Source organism: Belonocnema kinseyi, chromosome 4 (genome assembly GCF_010883055.1).
Source record: "Belonocnema kinseyi isolate 2016_QV_RU_SX_M_011 chromosome 4, B_treatae_v1, whole genome shotgun sequence".
NCBI lineage: Eukaryota > Metazoa > Arthropoda > Insecta > Hymenoptera > Cynipidae > Belonocnema > Belonocnema kinseyi.
The window spans coordinates 15768971-15779923 of NC_046660.1; the positions used below are offsets into that span (position 1 = coordinate 15768971).

A 10953-nucleotide genomic window follows, 5' to 3' on the forward strand; every position below is an offset into this window, starting at 1 on the left:
AAAAAGCTACTTCAAAAATGAAATTTTTGGACAAAGGATACCAACTGCTGAAAAAATAATAAGATAAAAGTTATTGACTCAACCAAGGGCTTCAAATGTAATATTAATGATTTTATTATAGGATGCGTAGCTCTTGTTTTATTCGTGACAAAAAACATTAAAAAGATTAAATTCTCAGACAAACGATACATGTTAAGAAAAAATAAGTAACCAAAAGTTGTTTACACCAAAAATACAGTTATTTTATAGAGTACAACAACTTTATAATTTTTTTTTTCAGTGGACGTTTCTTTAACTGTTCTGAAAAGCTATCGTAATAATCAACAAACTGCAAGCGTTAATCCAGATGATATTCCTCCTCGAAGCCAAATTATTATACGTAGATTCGTAGACGGCAGGCCTTCATTTAAACATGCTTTTACTGGAATTCTCTACTTTCTTGAAGAACATCAAGTTCCACTACCTCGCCGTGATAAAGATGGGCAGGTTTTTGTAACAGACAATTCTGGAAATCATTGGTATGCTAGTCTTACCCGAAAAAGTGGATCTGATAACCTAGACAATAATAATGATGTATACTATTGTCATATAGAAAGAATAGGTATGAAGCGTTTGGAAGCATGGCTTGTTCCTTACGATGGTTTTCATTATATAAGTGGAGACGGATTCGTTCATTTCATTTCGTTTAAATATAACATCAATGTTGCGGGAGATCTACAATACATGTCAGTCATATAATATTTGCGATGAAAGCACCATTGCTACACATAAAGGAATAATTGACATAGCAGGACCTAAATCTGCTATTTATAAACTTCCATTCTAATCAAAAAAAGGCGCATTTGTTTTCGTCCCTATAGGATTATGGATGCATCAACTTAACCTCAAATATTAGAGAAGAAAATGTTTTTAATCATAACTTTGTTATATTAAATATCGGGTGTATCAAGAAGGCTTAGATGAGCGTAGACGAGCGAGTACTCAATATACTTTTTTTGAAATATGTGTCTTATTTACCATACATGAACAATATTTAATGTGAAATATTATTGTACAACCAGACTTTTGTTGTGTTAGTAGTACCAGTGATCCCAACAGGGTCAGTTTCATCTTCACATGCCTAAACTGAGCATTTTGTATCAAGCGCCTATGTAAAAGGAGCAGTGAAAGCGTTCTGATAGTAGTCACCACGTCGCAATGAAGATAGGCACTACGTAATCTGTTCTAATAGGCTACACTTTTTAAAATCTTTTTGTGTATATAAGATAGACATTCCAGTACATGTAGTTTGTATCAATTAGTAATTTGCTTACTGTTCACTATTTGTAAATTATTTTTACTTTAGAATTACACAAACTTGTCATAATTTTTTCCTTATACATTATTGGTAGTACTCACGTCAATTTCTCGTACATTATTTTTAAATACTTACTTCATAGTTGCAAACAGAAATGATTGTATAAAATCAATTAAAACCAGAACGGTGGTCTATTGGTTAGCACTCTTGCTTCTAAACTTTAGCGCTAGCAGGACGAGAATTTGAGTATCGACGAATCTAATTGCTTTGGGATCATTCACAAAATACGTGATACATTGAGGAGGGGGGGGGGGGGGTCTGACGAAGTACCATTTTACATGTTAGGACCAAAGGAATAAGTATCAGGAGGGGAGGGGGGTCAGCAGTTAATGAAAAATGCATTACATATTTTGTGAGAGGGCCGTTTGCAAGAAATAGTTTCAACAAATGCTCTAGTCATTTAACCATTATTGTTCGACAAATGCATAACCAAGTATGACTCGCTCCACCGAGTCTCGATTTATTTCTCAGTGAATTAAAAAAAAGACTAAATACTTTGAAAATAGCCTATTAACACCTACAATTGCTATATAATTGTGACAAAATGATTCCTTAAAAAAAAATTGAACAGATTTGAAATCTAAATGAACAAATTAAAACAATTTTTAAAACTAAGACATGGAACTGTAAATCGTTAAGCAACAAAAAAGACCTAACTCTAATAATCCTAGACCCTCAAACCATAGGTTCTCAAACAATAAACCTTAGAACTATAGATCTTCAACCCCAATATCACTAACCCGGCACAGCTAAATAATACGCTCATAAACCTTGGATAGTCGAACGCTCGATCTTCAAACCCTAGCCCGTCAAACCATAAACCCTAAAGTTCTACACCCTTCAACTTTAGGACCTTAAATCCTACGATCGAAAACCGTAGACTGATGTATCTTAGGCCTTTAATGCAAAGCTGCTTCACCGGATATTGATAAACAAACCCTACGCAATTAAACAATGTACTTATGAACCTTAGTTTCTCGAAACCTAGATCATTAAACCTGAAATTTTTAAACAATAGGTTTTAAAGCCATAGCTCTTTAGACAATAGACACATAAACCATATATTCACAAATACTAGTCTCACAAACTTGGCACATCTAAACAATACGCAAGCAAACCTCAGACAGTCTGGCTCTATTTAATAAAACCTAAAATTTTCAAACCCTAAGCTTCTAAACCATAGACCATTAATATATAGATGCATAAACAATAGATCCACAAACCTTAGTCTCACAAATCTTGCATACCTATACAGTACACTTATAAACCTTCGAATGTCGAAACCTAGACCATCAAACCGAAGATTCTCAAACCCTAGATTTTCAAACGCTACCTCTTAGAACTATAGAAGCAGAAATTCTAAAATTCAAATCCTAGGATAAAAAACTCTTCACAAACAAATGTTAGGTACATAAACCTAAGCATGCATAAATCAAACCCAAGAGCATCAATTTCAATACTGTTTAACCCTATTTTTTCTAACGCTGAATCTTTCAACCGTAGACTCTTGTATTCTATAGATGATAAATTTATGCTCAAGGTCATCAATAAACTTTAAAGTCCACCATGTGTATAACTGATATGCAATAATAGTTTGCAATGTTTGTGATACTAAGATGGTTTGAGAACCTAGGGTTTGAAAAGCTTAGGATGTATGATGTAGGTTCCGACTTTTCAAGATTTATAAGTGTACTGAATAGGTGTGCAAGGTTTGCAATATTAAAGTTTGTGGATCTATGGTTTAAGCGTCTATGATTTAAAGGTCTATGGTTTAGGAACCTAGGGTTTTAGGATCTAGGGTTATGAGATTCAGTCACTTTTCTTTTTTCATGATTTACGCGTCGATTTTTTAATTTTTAAAATTTGTTTGTTTTGCTTTCAAGTCTGCTTAATTTTTATAAAGTAATCAATAAGTCACAATTATAGCAATTGTATACATATGTTAGTAGACTCTCTTATAAGTATGTAGACTTTTTACAATTCGTTGAAAATTGGAGCACCGCTAGAATTTTGTTCATCTTGCCCCACTGTCACGTCTGGTCGAATTTAAGGTTGCTGTACTATACACGTGTTTTACTGCGATTTTCCTTGGGCACTATACAAATGTTGTAGGTGAATATCAGTGCAGACATTTTCAAGACATATGCAGTCGCTGAAGTGTAAAATCTTTTTACGGGTAAATTTCCCTGAATTGACAATAATATTAATATTTTATTTTTAAGAAATACTTTAATTTAGAAAATATATTTAGCATTCATTATTTACTGTCTAAATTATTCTAAACTTTAACATCACTTGTTTATGTAAACTGATTATAAACCTCAATGAACTTGCATTAATTGCAAAGAAAAACATATAAATAAGAATAAACTTTTTTTCGTTGTAATAAAAAAGAATCTTTTACGAAGATACAATTTTATTCAAAAAGTGTACAGTCTATATTTTTATCTTTATCCATGGTGGAAAATCTGAAGGATTCTTGTATTATATCAGGAAGGCAACTTGGGGCGACGACAAACATTTCTCACCTGACATCCGCGTTAGTTTCGCTGAAACATGCAACAGTTTTAGTTAGGTATTTATGTTTCTCTTCAATTATTTGTCAGTGAAAGTGAATTGAGAAAGTTAGGTTAGCGCTCCCCTTGTTTTTTTTTTTCATTTGAAGCCTCACATAAGTAGGAAATAGTAGGCCCAAAAAAATTAATCTAGAGACTGACTAATTTGTAACTTAAAAAATACAGCTGAAAGCTGCTAGGTACCAAGTAAATGAATGGAAGGTATGAAGAAACCTTTAAGCCAGTTTTATTTTTAAGGAGCTCGACGGAATATTTTCATTTTTGTACAGAACATCGATATTAATGTTCTACTCGAAGATGCTGCGAAGATCTGAGTTGTTCAAGAAAATTTTATTTACTTCTCGTTCAGGCACGCCGTGTATTAGTAGGGTAGGGGGCTGATGTAACTAACCTATTGGCCTAGAAGATTTTTTATTGACAGATGCAAAGTCTAGACGATTTTCCCTTAAAAATCAAACTTTTTAACAGAAATTTTCAAAGGTAAGTCTTCACGTCACTGGTAGATTTCTGTTGATTTTAATAGCTCTATCCTTGATGCAGATTCGAAAAATGTTTGAAACAAAAAGTGACCAGCATTGATACCAACCAAAACGGTTTTATCGTAAAAAACTCAATAAGAGACGAGTCTGATCCCGACCTCCTTCAACTCTTTTTACTTTATATAGGTACTCCTCGGAACCTTAGATTTTGTCCTACCTCTAGCGACACACTTTGAGACCCCCGGTCCTGTCTCATTTCTAGAGGCACTCTCCGAGACCTTTTCCCCATTTCAATTTCTCTGGATCAGGGTACAACTTGATGATCGGAATATTTTTAAACTCCATAGATGCCGAACTTCTTTCTTCATTCTTTCTTCCTTGCAGGAGGTATTCCTAGAGTCGTCTCCCCTTAATCTTTCCTATTGGAATTCGATCTTCCCCATCTGGCTTTGTAGCCTGCAGCGACCATGTATTCTAGAAGCACTCTACCCCTCGCTTAAGTTCAGCAGAAATTTTCTTGTATAATCCGTAATCAAATAATTTTTGTTCGTGTATCTGTCGACCAAGATGCTTCTTCCTTTCATCTAATTCTTAAACGACTGCTCTTATTACCTCGATAGAAGCAATGGTGTCAATCCTATCCGTGAAATATTCCTGTAGTCAATGGAGGTTTTTTACTGTGCCCTTTTACGAAACAGATATTTAACAGGAATATTTTTGTTCATGGTGGACCACTTCCACCCTCCTTTTTATGCCTATACTTAATACTTAATTTCTTGCACCAGGCTACAAGCCTACCTAAAGATTCGAAGAAATGACCACCGTTTGAGTTGCCAAACTGAAACTTTTTGTTAAACTCGGTCCATTGACAATCACATCCCTAAATACTTCCTCAAGACTCCCATTTTCAAGAATGTAAAAATGCTTCTATTATGCGAAATTATCATTTTTAGGGCAATCCAGTCAGTCATCCAACATCACTAGATAAGAAAGTATTACCCATGCTCTATCCCTCAAAAAGTTTTTAACAACTTCACAATTTCTATAACATTAGAGTTGTGAGATTCTTTGCTATTCTTCTAACTTGAGTATTTTGATGCCCTCAAGTAGTCCCCTAGTAAGGAAAATCTCTATCAGAAATCATAGTAAATTTTAAACCACTGTTTGGCTTCAACAGTATTTTCTGGATATGAAAATATGTACATATATGAGGAATATGTTATTTATATGAATATTTCCTATAGAGAAACGAACGAAAAGTAAAATCATAAATAGTTACAATCAATCGACTGAATTAAAATAAAGCTATACGTTTTCTTGCTGGCCAATAAAAGAAAGCTTCTGTTTCTGTCTGACGTTTAATATTTTCAGTTTCACAATGTATCGATTCTTGGCAGGACAAATAACCGTCTTTCATTAATCAGTATGATTTGCCTGGATTATTTCCGAATCAAAACAGGAATAATATTAAATCATTCTTGGTTACTCATGACTCGACTGAACATCTTCAAAGTACTACACCAATGTCAAAAAAAGATTCAAACCATAACCAGCTAGTGCTGAAACTTACATGGTTTTGTTCAAGCATAACTGATTTGACTATTATTAACAGCGGCATTCCATAACTTCCGCCTAGCATTCCAGGAAGCAGTCATAATTTTACAGAATACAAATTTAATAGTCAATTTATATTATAAGCCGTTCAACTAGTTTAGTTTTTAAATCAGGCAGTTAGTTAACCAATCTATTAAAAATACTGACCCCATGAAAACAATGTTGACTGGTCCGGCCTCTGAGCTAGTACATGTAGGTCTAGGATGTTCAAAATAACGATCTCTTGCTCAAGATACAATCCCCTCACAATTGGAGATGTACATATACAAAAAATGGAAACCCTTATTTAATTTTGAAAATAACATGTTCCTGCAGCCATTATCTTAAAATTGTAAGCCTTCACCAACAACAAATTTTCATGCCTGTCTTTTCTGAGGACTATCAACATAAGTGTTCCTTTTTTTGCTGCTGGTAAGACAAACGTAACTGTCAGAATTTCCGAACTGAAGAATACTTCTTATCCGCTTTTTTCTTTTACAAATAAGGTCTTATTAAGCCCTGAGTACTCTCAAACTACTTTTTATTTTATATATAAAGATACTCTGGTAAGATAAGGTTAAACCCAACTAAAAATTGTTGTGTATCCAAATGCTGCAGACAAAATTTAGACAAATTGATTCTTATAGTAATTTTTAGTTGATAAAGATTACTTTTAGATCTACTTCATATTTTCTTTTACATGGTGCTATTCATTGAACTAATTGAACTCTCCGAATATATTAATTCTTTTTTTTTTAAATGTTTCCCGTGTAGAAATAGCCCGGATTGACCCGACCAGAAGAAGGTGTCTAGCCAGAATCTGACCGGGTCAAATCGGGATATTATTTGTTAATTTTTTGGCCAGGATCTGACCGAGTCCCCACTGGGATCTAGTCAGGCCAAAAATGGTGCATAATACAAGCATCATAACCTTAAAAACATTTGAAGAAATATCCACAAACGACTGCCTTAAGTGGGTCGTTTGTTAATATCTGACAGGCGAAACACCAATTTTTTGTATTTTAGGTGTTTTTTTTTATCAATTATGAAAGGAAAATTAAACTAATTTTAATTATATGATTTCAAACTTTTGTTCTGCGGTTCCCAGACTTACCGTGACTGCGAAATCGTTGACCAACTTCTTTTTTATTTTCAAACATAGTTTCCCAGTGAAACTATATTTTTTTTGTGATACGATATTTTCTTATTTTTAATGTATTTATATATTATCTTGAATAAGCAAAAAACGTAATTAAAAGAGAAATAACTTTTTTCCGAATAAGGTTTTGAATTACGTTATCGCGCTTGAACCTAATAACGATGCGTCGACTTCCGGAGTCTTTAATGCTAAAAACGCAGTAGAACGTCGGTGGACGCCAGGTTATCCGTTAAGAAATTTGATGAATTTGACAAAATTGTATCCAATTTTCTGGAGCAAGCGGATTACTTATAAAGGTAAGTGAATTATTTTGTTAATAAGTAAGCATTATTATTATTCTTGAACGTAAATGTTAAATCAATTTTCTCAAATGGTTTCATAGGTTAGGATGTCACGTGAAACCCCTGAAATTTATTTTATCTCTTTTAAAAAAAACCTATGCAAACTAAGTCATGCTTAAGGTAAATTTATTATGCAATTTAACTTTAATTTCTTAAAATTCAATTTCTTACAGAAACTTAAGAATCATAACCTATATTTTAGTACTTACATTGAATCAATGTTTGTAGTTAATATATTTATTATTATAAATGCAGTTCTTAAATTGAAATTCCAACATCTTTTTCCAGGTGTAAATAAGTGCTGACAAAGATTTTTATCTGTACCAGTCGGTAGAATATGTTCGCTGTGGTAAAAAGGCTCCAGCAAAATGCGATCGAGGAGCCCAGTCAAAAACTGGTCGGATTCCGACCGGGTTACACTATATGTATCTGGGATCTGATCGGGCAACCCGGCTGGGAGCCGACTGGGTACACCCGGCCGTGATCCGACCAGCGTGGTGAATTTTTCTTTTATCAAATAAAGTCATAAGGATAAATGTTTTCACTTTCCAAATACTACAAATATCCGTACAGACAATTTCGGAATTAAAAAAAAAGTGGTCTCAAAAATATTTAAAATGTGCTCACTTTTTGAATTTTTATCTAAAATAGCTGGCTTTGGAAACTGACCTTCATTTTAAGGTACTAGAAGGGTTTACCAAAGGAAAATCCAATCAGTCTATTCTTTCGCAAGTTATCGTGATTACAAATTAATTTTTACAAATTATTTAATTTTCCACAAAGCAGTCAAATTCTCAATCGAAGATATAAATTTTTATGAGAAAAATAACAAATTTTCAAGAACTAGTTTGACTCTTACTAACGCACTTAAATTTTTAAATAAAATACATTTTTTAAATAAAAAGACGATACAAATACTTGAATTTTAATCCAAAAAAAGAATATATTTGACATATCAAAACCAAGAGAAGAATTTTAATCAAAATTAATTTTTTTTCAATTCTCTAGTAAAAACTGAACTGATATATTTTTACCCAAATAATTTTTAACTATACATAGCATGAATTGCTTTTCAATTTAGAAAAAATGTTTTTAACAAAATAAAATATAGTTTTCACTAAATAGTTTAATTTTTAAACGAACAGGTAATTCGCCACCGAAAAATAATAAATATCCATAAAATCATTTGCAGTTAGAGGGATAAAATTTTCCAGAAAAAAAATGTTTTATGAAATACTTAAATTTTCAACCAAACAACTGAATTTCTATTAATAAGATTAACTTCGTATTTAAGAAAATAAAAAAATTAATCATTAAAATTTTTAGTTAAATTTTCAATCATACGAATGAACATTTTAGCAAAAAGATGAAATGCCTCTAAAATAAAATTCTACCAAAAATTAATCATTTTTAACTAAATGCAATTTTTGGAAAAACGACACAAGCTTTGAAAAAAATGAATAGCCAAAAGTTGCTCTTCGAAGATAGAGCAAACACTTATTTAAATTTGTCATTAACAATTTTTTGATAGGACTTTAAGTTTTTGTTTAAATTGTGAAAAATAACATTAAAAATAATAAAATTAAATTCATTGAACGGATTCACTAAAATAAAAAATATTGTTGTCTATAGTTAATCATCATTATTAAAAGTGAATCGTTATATGTATTTTTCTTATAAATAACTTAATTTAATAAATAGAAAATTCACATGATTTTTGCAGTATTCTTAAAACTCAAATTTTATATTTGTTATAGATAATTTCGGTTATCAAATTAAAAATCTTCATATTTTTCCCGGATGAAAAATTCTTTCTTATCCCGTATATATCCTAATAGCTTATATATTATTTCTTGCAAAATAGAGTTAAAATTTAAAAAAATATGCAAAATTTAGGTGAACAAACAGAATTTACTAGAATTCAAATTGACTATTTAAATCATAAATCTCTTAATAGTTTTTATTAAGTTTGCAAGGATAAGATAAGACATAAAATTTATGTTATTCATTATTTTTTATTATTATTTTTTGTTTGTGATAATTTTGTTATTGTGATAGACCTATGTTCTGCCATCTAACCAATAATTTTTATAAAATTAAAAATGTATATACAAACATGTCAATACTAATATTTACAAATATAAATGATTTAACAAGGGGACCTTTGGGTACACTTTTTCGGTCTGGAATTTAGGGGGTTTCTCCGGATTTTTAAAAATTTTTTATAATCTTGGAGGTTGGAAACTAGGGTGCCCCAAAAGAAATAAGGGAATTAAACTTTTTTTATTAACTTCAGAGATCAAATGAAACCATTATGAAGCATCATACTTTAATTCTGGAATTTGAGAAATTAAAAAATTTTTTTTTACATTTTTATTATCTTAGGGGTTGAAAACGAGGGTGTTCCAAAAGGGTTAGGAAAATGGAACTTTTTATGATCTTTAAACATTATATAAAACCATTAGGAAGCATAAAATGTTAGGTCTGGCAGTTAGCGGTTTTTTATTTCTTTCTTTGATTGTTTATTATCTTGGGGGTTGAAAAAGTGGGTTTTCCAGGAGAAATAAGGGAATCAAACTTTTTTTCATGTCTTTGGACATAAAATGGATAGATTTTGAAGCATAAAATTTGAGGCCCGGAGCTCGGATAATTAATTATGATTTTTTTATTTTAAGGGGTTTAAATAGGGTGTGTTCCAGAAGAAATAGGGGTGCGGTCCTTTCTGTATTTAATTCTGAAACTTAATAATCTTATAATTTGATAATTCTTATAAATCTTATAATTATTTGTATTCCGTTAATTTCTCGAATTCTATGAATTCCACGAATTCCTTGAATTCCTTAAATTGATTAAATTCCATGAATTCTATTTATTCCGTGAATTGTGTGACTATTATGAATATCTTGAATTCCGAACATTCCGCGAATAGCGTGATTTCTTTAGATTTTGTGAATTTCTTCAATTCCTTGAATTCTATGAATTCCGAGAATTCCATTAATGCGGGCGTTAAATGTATGTTATATATTAAGAAAAGTTTTATCTACCTCACTTTTTTTGCGTGGGACAAGCTTCCTGAGAAATTATTTACATTATTTTATTTTTTTATTGCAGTGTTACCCTAAGTTTCGGAAATAAACTTTCAATTCATAAAAGGTAAGTTTTCAACAGAAATTGTTACCAGAAACCCTTAGACTCATTGATATATCCTTTAAAATATTTCAAAAGTTTGAAATGTTAAAGGAATTTAAAATATTTAAAATCATTGAAATCGATGTAAAATCCTTTGAAAAATGTTCAAATCTGTCGGAATCTTTCCGAAGTTTAGAAATATTTTGAAATATTTACCAAGTAGGGGAGACCGGGGCAAATCGTGACATTTTTGATTTCCGAATTTTTTATGGTCAGACTGTTATAGATTCAAAAACAAGTACTATCAATTTTCGAGGGT

The 10953-nt window shown here is 31.5% G+C and overlaps 1 long non-coding RNA gene across 1 annotated transcript in view; it reads right to left on the bottom strand.

The window, feature by feature from the left end:
* Positions 1–3728: 3728 nt before the first annotated feature.
* Positions 3729–10953, bottom strand: part of LOC117170546 — a 29466-nt gene continuing 22241 nt past the window's right edge. Inside the window, exon 2 of the long non-coding RNA XR_004466822.1 lies at positions 3729–3906. This is a non-coding gene — a long non-coding RNA (uncharacterized LOC117170546). The remainder of the gene's footprint in view (positions 3907–10953) is intronic.